The following is a 16,021-nucleotide window of genomic DNA, read 5'->3' as shown; positions in this document are numbered from 1 at the left end:
TGACTGGTCAAAATGGATGGACATGGAGCTATATGATCTCGTAGTGACTGTATAATCACCTCATCACGTATACGCTGCAGCCTCGGTGCTTGTTTTCTAGGGTTTGCACTCTTCACACTCTCTCTCCAGTATATATATACATGCTGGAGCCCCAGAGCTTGTGGTTGCTCTCTTCACACTCTCTCACCCTCTCCAAATCTAAACACGACTTCGTTGGCCTCTCTCTCTCCCTCACTATTGGTCAAAGAGCCGACATGATCCGTCCGTGATAACCCACAAGTATAGGGGATCAATTGTAGCCTCTTTCGATAAGTAGGAGTGTCGAACCCAACGAGGAGCTAAAGGTAGAACAAATATTCCCTCAAATTCTATCGACCACCGATACAACTCTACGCACGCTTAACGTTCGCTTTACCTAGAACAAGTATGAAACTAGAAGTACTTTGTAGATGTTTTTGGATAGGTTTGCACGATAATAAAGAGCACGTAAATAAAAAGTAGGGGCTGTTTAGATAAAGAAACAATAAAGTTAGTATAGCGAGTGTGGAAAAGTGGTGGTAGGAGTTGCGAAATTGTCCCTAAGCAATTGACTACTTTACTAGACCGATAGCAAATTTTATGTGGGAGAGGCCACTGCTAGCATGTCATCCCTGACTTGGAATTCTATGCACTTATGATTAAAACTATTAGCAAGCATCCGCAACTACTAACGTTCATTAAGGTAAAACCCAACCATAGCATTAAGATATAATGGTCCCCCTTCAATCCCGTATGCATCAATTTCTATGCTAGGCTGGAGTTTCTGTCACTCTTGCCCTCCAATACATAGTCCTATCAACATACAACTAATCCTATGGTGTGATCCACGCGCGTGCTCATATGATGGGCACCAAAGGACAGCAACATAACCACAAGCAAATTAAATCAATCATAGCAATTCATCAACCACCGATAGGACAAAAAAAAATCTACTCAGACATCATAGGATGGCAACACATCATTGGATAATAATATGAAGCAGAAAGCACCATGTTCAAGTAGAGGGTACAACAGGTTGCAGGAGAGTGGACCGCTGTAGATAGAGGGGGGAAGGTGATGGATATGTTGGTGAAGATGGTGGAGGTGTTGGTGTAGATTGCGGTGATGATGATGGCCCCCGGCGGTGTTCCGGCGCCACCGGAAGCGATGGGGAGAGAGCCCCCCCTCCTTCTTCTTCTTCCTTGACCTTCTCCCTAGATAGGAGAAGGGTTTCCCCTCTGGTCCATGGCCTCCATGGCATGGCAGGGGCGAGAGCCCCTCTGAGATTGGATCCGTCTCTCAGTCTCTCTCTATTTCTGCGTTCCCAGATTCTGCCCTTTCACCATTTCTTATATTCCTGGAGATCCGTAACTCCGATTGGGCTGAAATTTTAACACGATCTCTATCCGGATATTAGCTTTCTTGCGGCGAAAGAAGGGCATCAACCGCCTTATGATACTTCTCCGTCGTATCTACTTTTCCAAACACTTTTGCCCTTGTTTTGGACTCTAACTTGTATGATTTGAATGGAACTAACCCGGACTGACGCTGTTTTCAGCAGAATTGCCATGATGTTGTTTTATGTGCAGAAAACAAAAGTTCTCGGAATGACCTGAAACTCCGAGAATATCTTACAATAAATAATAAAAAATCCTCGCCAAAGATGAAGACCAGGGGGGCCACACCCTGTCCACGAGGGTGGGGGCGCGCCCCCCTACCTCATGGGCCCTCTGGAGACCTCCCGACTCCAACTCCAACTCTATATATTTGCTTTCGAGGAGAAAAAAATACGAGAGAAGATTTCATCGTGTTTTACGATATGGAGCCGCCGCCAAGCCCTAAAACCTCTCGGGAGGGCTGATCTGGAGTTCGTTCGGGGCTCCGGAGAGGGGGATTCGTCGTCGTCGTCATCATCAACCATCCTCCATCACCAATTTCATGATGCTCACCGCCGTGCGTGAGTAATTCCATTGTAGGCTTGCTGGACGGTGATGGGTTGGATGAGATTTACCATGTAATCGAGTTAGTTTTGTTAGGGTTTGATCCCTAGTATCCACTATGTTCTGAGATTGATGTTGCTATGACTTTGCTATGCTTAATGCTTGTCACTAGGGCCCGAGTGCCATGATTTCAGATTTGAACCTATTATGTTTTCATCAATATATGAGAGTTCTTGATCCTATCTTGCAAGTCTATAGTCACCTATTATGTGTTATGATCCGTTAACCCCGAAGTGACAATAACCGAGATACTTACCGGTGATGACCGTAGTTTGAGGAGTTCATGTATTCACTATGTGCTAATGCTTTGTTCCGGTTCTCTATTAAAAGGAGGCCTTAATATCCCTTAGTTTCCATTAGGACCCCGCTGCCACGGGAGGGTAGGACAAAAGATGTCATGCAAGTTCTTTTCCATAAACACGTATGACTATATTCAGAATACATGCCTACATTACATTGATGAATTGGAGCTAGTTCTGTGTCACCGTATGTTTTGACTTTACATGATGAACCACATCCGGCATAATTATGCATCACTGTTCCGATGCCTACGAGCTTTCCATATATTGGTTTACGCTTATTTACTTTCCCGTTGCTATTGTTACAATCACTACATAATACCAAAAATATTACTTTGCTTTCATTACTCTTTTGTTACCGTTACCACCAGTATCATATTACTTTGCTACTAAATACTTTGCTGCAGATACTAAGTTTCCAGGTGTGGTTGAATTGACAACTCAACTGCTAATAGTTGAGAATATTCTTTGGCTCCCCTTGTGTCGAATCAATAAATTTGGGTTGAATACTCTACCCCCTAAAGCTGTTGTGATCCCCTATACTTGTGGGTTATCACCTTACAGGGTGGCCACGAGGGCCCAGGGCGCTCCTGCCCCCCTGGGGCGCGCCCCCTGCCTCGTGGCCCCCTCGGGCATCGTCTCGCATTGATTCTTCTTCCCAAAAATCACATATATTCCAAAAAAAAATCTCCGTCAGTTTTTATCCTGTTTGGACTCCGTTTGATATGGATTTTCTGCGAAACAAAAAACATGCAACAAATAGGAACTGGCACTGGGCACTGGATCAATATGTTAGTCCCAAAAATAGTATAAAAAGTTGCCAAAAGTATATGAAAGTTGTATAATATTGGCATGGAACAATCAAAAATTATAGATACGACGGAGATGTATCAGTTCGTCGGGAAGGGAAGGAGGCTTAACGCTGTCGCCGTCGGCGAGGGAGGGAATCCACTACCAGCGCAGCTGTTCTCTTTCACCCAGCGGCAGCGCAGGAGGGCCTCCGACCCCTTCTTCCTTGCCACCGTACATAGTGTGGGCCCAACGGCCTCCAGTCGCCCACCGAACCACACCCCAAGAACCTTAAGGTATAATTTACTTATTCCACATGCATTGCTCTAGCTGCATGTGGGCTTTTCCGCTTCTGCACTCGAATCTAGGTGTTGGATCAAACAGGAGTTGTGGGGAAAGTTGTATAGCATGAATCTAGGACGTGGTTCAAAGAGGAAAGGAAGGGGGAAAGTACTAGTACAGACTGCCTATCCAGTACCTACGTTGGTCGAAACGGGGAAACAATGACAAATGCAGTATGCACATCTGTAACAAACAGATCTTTTGTTTTGGGGGATAAGGCTGTAGAGTTTGAGCGGGACTAGATTTGCTGCGCTCACACAGGGAAAGCTGTCAAAAGATAACAAAACTGGGACCAACATAAATATGCTCCTTGGTTGTTTTTGTTCTTTGTTGCAACAGACTGTGCATCACCCCTTCATACATCGGTAGATGCACATGGTGCTGGTGCGTCCACTATCCCGTGCAACTCTTTAGCTGTTGTTAATCTAAGGCCCTGTTTGGTTAAAAACTCCCTAGTCCCTACCTTCTTGGTTCCAGGGACTAAACATGGACTAGACGTTATTAAATGACATGCTAAAAGACCATGTTACCCCTAGTAATGAACTAATAGAGACAAGTTGTGATGCGGGGCAGGGGCAACTCTTGGAAAAAGTCCCAAAAAGACTCTCCCTCGGGGTCTTCTTTCTTTAGTCCCTAAAAGGCCCTGTTGTTTGGTTCAGATGGTACTGACACGGACTTTTTTAGTCCCTACACCAAAATGTCCCTGTAAACAAACACTCTCTAATAATGCCGCTGGAAAATTGATGCAATGCCATAGTTACAAGCAAATTACGTGTTTAACGAATTTTATTGTTAACATAATCTCTCTGTTAAAATTAATCAATGCCACCGTTTGAGAAATGATACTGTCTTGCTTTCTTTCCCATTTAGATAAGTTCAATGCTTCTTTTTGTTGGCTTTTGTGTCATCCACCGTTATTGACCACTAGTTGTTTCCTTTGCACCTCTGTGTAAACAGGGTTATCTACTTCACCTGGTTGCTATTGTGACCTTTTGTTGCACTGCACAAAACACTTTTGTTTTAAGAGTGTTCTGTGCAGTTCATCCAAAATGTCACACCGACAATGTTGCTTGATTGCTTGATCTTAGTGGAACTACACAAGAGGAGATCTTACTTCCTATCCGTGTTGGCAAATTTGGTTCACATCTTCTTCTTGTGAGTTGTTTGAATTCCGCGTCATGAGATGTCAGTACTAGCCTTCTTTCACATGATTGTGCAGTGTGCTTTCATATGTTGTGCTACTTGTATGCTAATGTTGCTTGATTTTAGGGAACTGCACAAATGGAGACAAGACTTCCAATCTGTATGTGCACCGTAATATCCCATTGAGGTAAGATAAGGATATTTCACAATTGTTGGCCTGTATTTTGCCACTTTCATCTGAAAATTAACGTCATTGTTTAGTGTTATACTTGTGCTCCCTAATTGACATGCCAAATCTTACATTGAAGGCAAAGCTTGTCTGTTATTGAACCAAGTGATGAAGGGGAAGAACAAGCGGAAGAAAAACAAAAATCAACTCCCGGTGCTGTAATGAAGCACCAGAACTATGGTGACACAAGTAATGATATAGCTTTGCATCTTAATTTATTGCTATGGCCGGAACGTGCAATTGTTTTGCCACTCATTTGATGCCACTCTTAATGTAATATGTAATTATCTCTACTTGTGCAAACAGGGATCTTCTTTGAAGATACCATATATTTTAGTGGAACTGCACAAGAAGATGTTGGAAACATTAAACTAATCGAGGAGTATATAGTAAGCATGGCAACCACAGTAGATAACAACAGGTGGTTCCGGAGAAGTGCATGATCTGTATGCTCTACACAATAAGCCTCCTGACAAAGGTTGGTACTCGCCCACGGATTTCATCCATATGATTGAGCTTTGTCATCTCTATTGGTGTTGTGCTACTGTTTAGATACTGTCATGAGAAAGTGGTATTGTCCTTGAGAAGTGCTTCATCTGTGTTGTTTTAAATATTTCCTTTCCTTTTTTTCAAGCAAACAGGGATGCTAGCATTTAGTTGTTCTCTTGCCTTTGCACAACAGGAGCATCCTCCTCTGAAGAAGAATATGGAGTACGTGAAGTGCGTAGTTCCGATTATGCCAGGATAAATAAGCCAGGCCTCTCTTCTTAAGAAGGGAGCAGTTGAAGGATGGTTACATTATTGCCCACAAGAACAAACTAACTTCAGCTCAGAAGGACTCATGGATCTCCATCTTTGTTGCTGTGATGGCCAGTACAATGTTGTTTTACGATTCCTTCCGGTGAGTTCCATTGTTTTAAATGTGTGCTCTGCATGGATCATGTAGGTTGACTGTTTAAACTGTCAATGCATAGTACAGTTTGCTTTATACTAATCACTTTTTTGTATTTATGAAAACAGGGGTGCTCAGCTTGATTTCAATGGGAACTGCACAAAATGTTCATGAATACATCAAATATTCTCGAATCATTCATTTCCACCACAAGAAAGGAGGTGCCGATATGTTCAAGGCATTGCAACATATAAAGGCGAAATCATACAAGCTACGCACGAATTTGGTTGATTTTGGTGGAACTGCACAAAAAGAACAGCTGGTTTATTTAGCACAAGGTGCCATGTCAATGTCCGAACTGATGGCAAACCCTGCCCATTCCACAATCATAGGAATTTGATATTTTGGAATGGGAAAACCTTGTCAAAGTTTGCTCATTGATGTATGCAAAACAACACGCATTTGACATTTTGGAATAGGACAACCTTGTCAAACTTTGCTCATTGATGTTAGCAAGAAGACATGTGTTTGATATTTTCGAATGGGACGCCCTTTGCTGTTAGCAGCATCGATTGATTTTTCTTTATTCTTTAGTTGTGAAGTAAATATTGCCTCTGACATGTGAACCGCTGAGATGCATAATCATCGATTGTTTTGAATGTTCTCTATGAATTGCCAGGCCTGTGTGTTGATTGCAATGTACAGGAACGCTAAATTTTGTACTCCCTCTATTCCTTTTTACTTTGCATATTAGATTTCTTTCAAGTCAGTTGATTTTACATTGTGAATGTTGATACTTTTTTCTATAAGATTGGTCAAAGTAGAGATACTTTGACTACAGACAAAACTTATATGCAGACTAAAAAGGACCGGAGGGAGTACATGTGCAACTGTTGCAAACGAGGTGATCACCCTGGGAATAATGCTAGTACATATTGCTTTGCATGTTCATCCAATGCTAGTGATACAAGAATTCAAGCAAATCGAACTAAATTCATTCATACACTGCTAGACTTCATATAAACATGTCGGATTTCATTACATTTCATACATTCTTTAACTAAAAAGGGGTGCACTGGAGGTATAATTAATTAACCGTAGCACTCGTGGCCGGTTGAGCCGAACAGAAGCTTCTTCTCTAGCGGACTGAGCTTTAGTGACATAACAGCAGGTGCAGTTGCGTCACTTACATGTGGGCCAGATGCCTCTTGGGCCCACATGCCAGTGACCCAACTGCACCTGTAGTTAAGTAACTGAAGCAGTGTCCTTCTCCAACATAGCTCTCCAACTCCACGTCGCCGCCAAGAAGCTAACCGGCTGTCAATGGTCAATCCGCCTAGCTTGTCTTCAACCGGAGGGTATCAGCGGTGGCCTTACTTGGACCCGAGCGGCGGTGACCTACTGTGTTCTACTCTTCCTTGTTTTCTGCGTGGCGTGGGCTCGTTGGCAGTGGGGCGGGGCCTCAACGGAGCCGGCGATGTCCTCTATCTCGTTGCCGGTGGAGCGGCACCTCGGTGGAGCGGGGGAAATCCTCCCCCTCATTGCCGGCAGGGTGGGGCCTCGGCTGAGCCGGCGATGTCCTCTGCCTTGTTGTTGGCAGGGCGGGGCCTCGGTGGAGTAGGGCGTCCGCCTCGGTGCCGGCGGGGCGGGGCCGCGGCGGAGCCGGCGGTGTCCTCTGCCTCGTTGTTGGCGCCGCGGGGCCTTGGCAGAGTAGGGCCTCATCGACGCCAGCGGAGCGGGGACTCGTCGGAGCCGCCATTGTCCTCTGCCTCATCCTCGGTCCCGCCAAACAGGGCCTCGCCCGCTTCATCACCCTCTTTGTAGCTGGCCCCCATTTCCTTCCTCCCTCTCTCCTCCTTCCTTCCTCTCCTACTCCTACTTGGAAGGGGGGAATCCTACTCCCGGAGGGAGTAGGACTCCCCTAGGGCGCTCCATAGAGAGGGACGACCCTCCCCCTTCTCCACTCCTTTATATATGGGGGACGGGGGCACCCCATGGACACACAAGTTGATCATTGATCTTTTAGCCGTGTGCGATGCCCCCCTCCATCACAATCCATCTTGGTTATATCGTAGCGGTGCTTAGGCGAATCCCTGTTCCGATAGCAACATCATCACCATCATCACGCCGTTGTGCTGATGAAACTCTCCCTCGAAGCTCTACTGGATCGTGAGTTCGCGGGACGTCACCGAGCCAAACATGTGCAGATCGCGGAGGTGTCGTACCTTCGGTGCTAGATCGGTCGATCATGAAGACGTACGACTACATCAACCGCGTTGTCATAACGCTTCCTCTTACGGTCTACGAGGGTATGTAGACGATACTCTCCCCTCTCGTTGCTATACATCACCATGATCTTGCGTGTGCGTAGGAATTTTTTTGAAATTACTGCGTTCCCCAACAATGGTATCTGAGCCCGGTTTGTGCGTAGATGTTATATGCATGAGTCGAACACAAAGGAGTTGTGGGCGTAGGTATACACATATTGCTTGCCGTCACTAGTTGATTCTTGATTTAGCGGCATTGTTGGATGAAGCGGCCCAGACCGACATTACGCGTACGCTTAGGCGAGGCTGGTTCTACCAACGTGCTTCGCACACAGGTGGCTAGTGGGTGTCTATTTCTCTAGCTTTAGTTGAATCGAATTCAACGAACATGGTTCTTTCTGAAGATCAAAAAGCAATCACTATACCGTGTTGTGGTTTTTGATGCGTAGGTAAGAACGGTTCTTGCTCAGCCCGTAGCAGCCACGTAAAACTTGCAACAACAAAGTAGAGGACGTCTAACTTGTTTTTGCAGGGCATGTTGTGATGTGATATGGTCAAGACATGATGCTAAATTTTATTGTATGATATGATCATGTTTTGTAACGCAGTTATCGGCAACTAGCAGGAGCCATATGGTTGTCGCTTTATTGTATGAAATGCAATCGCCATGTAATTGCTTTACTTTATCACTAAGTGGTAGCAATAGTTGTAGAAGCAATAGTTGGCGAGATGACAAAGATGCTTCGATGGAAATCAAAGTGTCAAGCCGGTGACGATGGTGATCATGACGGTGCTTTGGAGATGGAGATCAAAGGCATAAGATGATGATGGCCATATCACATCACTTATATTGATTGCATGTGATGTTTATCCTTTATGCATCTTATTTTGCTTAGTTTGGCGGTAGCATTATAAGATGATCTCTCACTAAATTTCAAGGTATAAGTGTTCTCCTTGAGTATGCACTGTTGCTAAAGTTCGTCGTGCTGAGACACCACGTGATCATCAGGTGTGATAAGCTCTACGTTCACATACAATGGGTGCAAGCCAGTTTTGCACATGCGGAATACTCGGGTTAAACTTGACGAGCCTAGAATATGCAAATCTAGCCTCGGAACACTAGAGACCGAAAGGTCGAGCATGAATCATATAGCAGATATGATCAACATAGTGATGTTCACCATTGAAAACTACTCCATCTCACGTGATGATCGGACATGGTTTAGTTGATATGGATCACATGATCACTTATATGATTAGAGAGATGTCTATCTAAGTGGGAGTTCTTAAGTAATTTGATTAATTGAACTTTGATTTACCATGAACTTAGTACATGATAGTATTTTGCATGTCTATGTTGTTGTAGATAGATGGCCCGTGATGTTGTTCCGTTGAATTTTAATGCGTTCCTAGAGAAAGCTAAGTTGAAAGATGATGGTAGCAACTACACGAACTGGGTCCATAACTTGAGGATTATCCTCATTGCTGCACAGAAGAATTACGTCCTGGAAGCACCGCTAGGTGACAAACCCGTTGCAGGAGCAACGCCAGATGTTATGAACACCTGGCAGAGCAAAGCTGATGACTACTCGATAGTTCAGTGTGCCATGCTTTACGGCTTAGAACCGGGACTTGAACGATGTTTTGAACATCATGGAGCATATGAGATGTTCCAGGAGTTGAAGTTAATATTTCAAGCAAATGCCCAGATTGAGAGATATGAAGTCTCCAATAAGTTCTACAGCTGCAAGATGGAGGAGAATAGTTTTGTCAGTGAACATATACTCCGAATGTTTGGGTACCAAAACCACTTGAATAAACCGGGAGTTAATTTTCCTGATGATGGTGTCATTGACAGAGTCCCTCAATCACTGCCACCAAGCTACAAGAGCTTTGTGATGAAGTATAATATGCAAGGGGTGGATAAGATGATTCCTGAGCTCTTCGCAATGCTAAAGGCTGCAGAGGTAGAAATCAAGAAGGAACATCAAGTGTTGATGGTCAACAAGACCACCACTTTTAGGAAAAAGGGTAAAGGGAAGAAGGGGAACTTCAAGAAGAACAGCAAGCCAGTTGTTGCTCAAGTGAAGAAACCCAAGTCTGGACCTAAGCCTGAGACTGAGTGCTTCTACTGCACAGGAACTGGTCACTGGAAGTGGAACTGCCCCAAGTATTTGGCGGAGAAGAAGGATGGCAAAGTGAAAGGTATATTTTATATACATGTTATTGATGTGTACCTTACTAATGCTCGCAGTAGTGCCTGGGTATTTGATACTGGTTTAGTTGCTACCATTTGCAACTCGAAATATGGGCTACAGATTAAGCGAAGATTGGCTAAAGACGAGGTGACGATGCACGTGGGAAATGGTTCCAAAGTCGATGTGATCGCCGTCGGCACGCTACCTCTAAATCTACCTTCAGGATTAGTTTTAGACCTAAATAATTGTTATTTGGTGCCAGCGTTGAGCCTGAACATATCTGGATCTTATTTGATGCGAGACAGTTATTCATTTAAATTAGAGAATAATGGTTGTTATACTTACATCAGTAATATCTTTTATGGTCATGCACCCCTGATGAGTGGTCTATTTTTACTAAATCTTGATAGTAGTGATACACATGTTCATAGTATTGAAGCGAAAAGATGCAGAGTTGATAATGATAGTGCAACTTATTTGTGGCACTGCCGTTTAGGTCATATTGGTGTAAAGCGCATGAAGAAACTCCATTCTGATGGACTTTTGGAATCACTTGATTATGAATCACTTGGTACTTGCGAACCATGCCTCATGGGCAAGATGACTAAAACTCCGTTCTCCAGAACAATAGAGCGAGCAACAGAGTTACTGGAAATCATACATACTGATGTATGTGGTCCAATGAACATTGAAGCTCACGGCGAATATCATTATTTTCTCACATTCACAGATGATTTGAGCAGATATGGGTATATCTACTTAATGAAACATAAGTCTGAAACATTTGAAAAGTTCAAAGAATTTCAGAGTGAAGTGGAAAATCATTGTAACAAGAAAATCAAGTTTCTACGATCTGATCGTGGAGGCAAATATTTGAGTTATGAGTTTGGACTTCATTTGAAACAATGCAGAATAGTTTCACAACTCACACCACCTGGAACACCACAGCGTAATGGTGTGTCCGAACGTCGTAATCGTACTTTACTAGATATGGTGCGATCTATGATGTCTCTCACTGATTTACCGCTATCATTTTGGGGTTACGCTTTAGAGACAGTTGCATTCACATTAAATAGGGCACCATCTAAATCCGTTGAGATGACACCTTATGAACTGTGGTTTGGCAAGAAACCCAAGTTATCGTTTCTTAAAGTTTGGGGCTGCGATGCTTATGTGAAAAAGCTTCAACCTGATATGCTTGAACCCAAATCAGAGAAATGTGTCTTCATACGATACCCAAAGGAGACTGTTGGGTACACATTCCATCACAGATCCGATGGCAAGATATTCATTGCTAAGAACGGATCCTTTCTAGAGAAGGAGTTTCTCTCGAAAGAAGTGAGTGGGAGGAAAGTAGAACTTGAGGTAATTGTACCTTCTCTTGTCGGTGTCAAAACCAGCGGATCTCAAGTAGGGGGCCCCGAACTACGCGTCTAGGTCGGATGGTAACAGGAGGCAAGGGACACGATGTTTTACCCAGGTTCGGTCCCTCTCGATGGAGGTAAAACCCTACGTCCTGCTTGATTAATATTGATGATATGGGTAGTACAAGAGTAGATCTACCACGAGATCAGAGAGGCTAAACCCTAGAAGCTAGCCTATGCTATGATTGTTGTTCGTCCTACGGACTAAAACTCTCCGGTTTATATAGACACCGGAGAGGGCTAGGGTTACACAGAGTCGGTTACAATGGTAGGAGATCTACATATCCGTATCGCCAAGCTTGCCTTCCACGCCAAGGAAAGTCCCTTCCGGACACGGGACGAAGTCTTCAATCTTGTATCTTCATAATCCAGGAGTCCGGCCGAAGGTATAGTCCAGCCATCCGGACACCCCCTAATCCAGGACTCCCTCAGTAACCCTTGAACCAGGCTTCAATGACGACGAGTCCGGCGCGCAGATTGTCTTCGGCATTGCAAGGCGGGTTCCTCCTCCAAGTACTTCATAGAAGATTTTGAACACAAAGGTAGTGTCCGGCTCTGCAAAATAAGGTTCCACATATTGCCATAGAGAGAATAATATTTACACAAATCTAATCTGCTGACGTATTTCGTAGCGTGACATCACACCACGGCCAAGTCTTTATTCGAATCGTTTCATTGTCCCACCTCAGCGTGTTTAGCGAGGCGGTTTCCTTGGCACGTCTTTGTTAAAGCAGAGATTGTGTCCCCTTATTCCGAGATTCTCATCAACACGGGCGTGGGTAACCCAACCGTACCCGTTGGTATATTTTCTCGATCAAAGGCGAGTCCCAAACGGTCACGGGGAAGGCCCTTGGTATTCAACCTCTTATAAAGAGACCAAGGCCTTACTCCTTTCTTTCAATCTCAAATGAGTTCACCCTTCGCCTCGAGTTCCAACACCCAAGGCTCCAGATTTCAGGCGCTTCGGACCTTCGACAATGTCCGGTTCCGACCTTTGAGGCCGATGGATGCCTTCCTCCGTCATGGAGGAGGACGTGCTGAAGTTGAGAGAGGCCAGGTCCTTGACCGGCGAAATCTCGCATAGCCTGCTTGCTCAAGGGCAGGTCATTCCCACTCCCAAGACCGGTGAGAGTGTGGTGTTCATGTCTCACTTCCTTCGGGGGCTAGGCTTCCCAACGGATCCCTTCGTGAGGGGACTCATGTATTATTATGGGCTGGAATTTCACGACTTAGCCCCGGAGTCCATCCTCCATATTTCCTCATTCATTGTCGTGTGTGAAGCCTTCCTCCGTATCACTCCTCACTTCGAACTATGGCGCAAGACCTTCAAAGTAGAGCCAAAGATGATCGAGGGACGGCATGCGGAGTGCGGAGGTGCTTCTATAAGCAAGAATGTTGGTACTCCATGGCCCGAGGGCTCTTTTCAAGAGGAGTCCAGCTTATGGCAGCGAGAGTGGTTTTATATTACCGCTCCCAGGGCCCCTAAGTGGGTGGCGCCACTTGCCTTTCGCTCGGGTCCCCCGCCATGACTGGCATCATGGGTCAATACGGGGCTGGACTGGGGGCCGGCAAAGGATGTGCCCCTGTTGCAGGGCCACATCCAAGATCTCCTAGAAAGAGACATCAATCTGGTCATGGTGACACAGGTTATGTTAATTCGCCGAGTTCTGCCCTGCAAACGTCGCCCCCTCCGCCTATGGGAGTTCAACCCGGAGGGACCACGAGTTCTCCAACATTTTCTTGGCATGACGCCCATGGAGATGTACAAATTGTTCTTCGGACCACAAGTAGTGTGTCCGGATTCTACGGAGGACGCAGGTCTAAGCTGCAATCGTCCGAATACTCAAGTAAGTAGCCTTGTGCCCGGACTCACTATCCGTATATTTATCATAAAATTGCCCCTAAAAGAGTTGTCCTTTAAACAGGAGTGGATAGCGAAAGCAAAGCTAATCAGGTGTCCGCCCCCCCTCCCCGAGACCACGCCGGGTCCCGTGCTAGTCAGGATGTTGGAGGTTGTGCCTTCAAAGGGAAGCGAGGGAGGGGACAAGGGAGCTACAGCCTCCTCAAAGGAGGTTGTCCGGAAGGGAGGAATCGAAAATTCCTCTCCTCAGGGGAAGAAAAGGACCGCCTCTGAAGACCCAGAGACCATGGCCTTAAAGCGGGGGAAGAAATCTTCGCCAGAGGGTCCTGTGCTGGGGGATACTTCGGCCGAATTATGCCCTCAAGGGGATTAGCCCTCCACCAAGCCGTAAGTTGAGAGGAGTTTTCTTTTTAAGAAACGAGAGAAATCCCTGCTTTATATCTGAGAAAAGTAATCGAAAATTTACCTTGTAGCTCGGACCTTAGCCCTTCTCAGCAGAGCTCGTCTTCGGGGGATCTTCTTCCGAAGATGATGGATAGCGGAACGCCTCCCCCTGCCGTACCGCCTTGCGAGGCGGGCGACCCTGAGGTACCGTCGCGGAGGGTTTCTCCGAATCCGGCGGGGTCGGAAGGTAGTCATATGGCCCCCCAAAGCCCTCTGCGTCCGGCCTTTGAAAAGGGCCATCGGACGAGTCCGGCGCCGTCTGGTGCGTGGTCGGAGGAGCAGAAGGATCTGCTAGGGCGAGCATCTATCTCAGAGGAGCACCGTGCATTGATGGGTACGGTGATTGAGAGGATTTCATCCGTGGAGAGCGGATTGCACGAGGCCGTCAGGAGTTTACTGACAGGTTTTGAGGTACGCAAAATAATGTACCCTTTTTGGACAGTTGCGCATAAATAAGATGCGCCCTGTGTAGATAGTAGCCCCTGAGACTCTGTGTGTTGTCAAAAGTGACGGCGCACAGAGGATCATAATCCCAGGTCTAATATGCCGCCTTTATACGTAGGTGGCGAAGTGTCCGGTGGCCAGCCGGACTGATGGATTTGCCGAGCTAAAGCGGCAACTTGACATGGCAGATGCCGACATCGCGCTTGTCAATAAGCGACTTGACGAGGCACAAGGTATGTAATTCCTTCGGCGGCGCCTGGTAAGAGGAGCTTTATGTCAGTATCTTACAATGTGTGCACTTGATGCAGATGGTGCTGCTGCCATGGAGAATCTTCGGGCAGAACTTGCCCGAGCCAAGGAGCAAGCCAGGAAAAGTGATGCGGTTGCCGTAAAGGCAATTGAAGAGCTGAAAGCCGAACAGGCTGCTCATTGCCGAAGCCAGAAGGAAATGGACGAGATGGCCGTGAAGCTGAAGAACGCTGCTGACCGTTGCAAGCTTCTTGAAAAAGAAGATCGGGCGGAACAAACGGACCTGAAGAAGGCCGTTGCCGATGCCAAGGATGCTCGCTCTACGATGAGAGCTATGAAGGAGGAGCTGCGTCAGGCCGGAGAAACCGCGGCTGGAAAGCCCTTTATGCTGCGGAGGAAGTTCTTTGATCCTAAACATGCTCCGTTAGACCAGATGTGGAGTACGGCGGACACCTATCTGGATTTAGCAGCGAGTGCCACAGATGCGGCCGAGCACTTCCGAGATCAAGAAGATCGCGAAGTGGAAAAGCTCTTCTGGTCGCAGTTCCACAATCCAGAGCGTCCACTGTCATTAGCCGATCGTTTGGCCGAATGGGCCGAGCTAAATAGGTTGTCCGGACTCGCCATGAAGTATGTCATGAGTCATCTGTGGCCAGAGAGACGAGAGCTGAAAAGTTATTTCAACTTGATGCAGCAGTTCCTTGGTGCGGCGCCACATATCAATGCAATGAAGTGGTCAGCGTGCATAGAGGGTGCGCGGATGGCTCTTGCTCGTGTCAAGACATACTGGGCGGAAATGGAAGCCACCGCTGTTGCATCCCCAGACTCGGATGGAAGCCGAGTACCTGCCGAGCGCTATTTTCAGGAAGTTCTGCAAGGCGCTCGTTTAATAGAGACGCAGTGCTCGAAGGATACTATATTCGAATAGCATGTATAATTGTAAAACAATATTTTGATAAATTGTAGAAGCTTTTTGTGACGCCCGGATAATTAGGCTATAGTAACCCCACATTAATGATGCCATGTCACCTCGGATTACTGTTGATAATCTCACGTTAGTTCGAAACGATTCATATTCAAAATTTGAATTTAAGTTAAACAATTAAAGTTTTCAAAAGTCAAAACTAAATTGTTCCTAATGTGTCTAATAATCCTTAGTAAATATTGGTGGATAAATTATCTTTTAATAAAATATTTAAATGCACTAAAGTAATAGAAATGACAGCCAAAAACAATTAATTAGATGCCTTTTATAAAGTTATAATAATAAAACTAAATTAGTAGTGTGCCAAAATAATTGTGGCAGTGGACTAATTAGTAATACTAATTTAGGTGCTGACTGGGTATTTTATAAAACTAAAATAAAAGAAACTCTAAATGAAAACATTAAAGAAAATAAGTAAAAAAGAAAAAAAAAGAAAA

Source organism: Triticum dicoccoides, chromosome 2A, assembly GCF_002162155.2.
Source record: "Triticum dicoccoides isolate Atlit2015 ecotype Zavitan chromosome 2A, WEW_v2.0, whole genome shotgun sequence".
Taxonomy (NCBI): Eukaryota; Viridiplantae; Streptophyta; class Magnoliopsida; order Poales; family Poaceae; genus Triticum; species Triticum dicoccoides.
The sequence above is the reverse complement of the archived record's forward strand: the minus strand, read 5'-3'. Positions refer to the sequence as shown.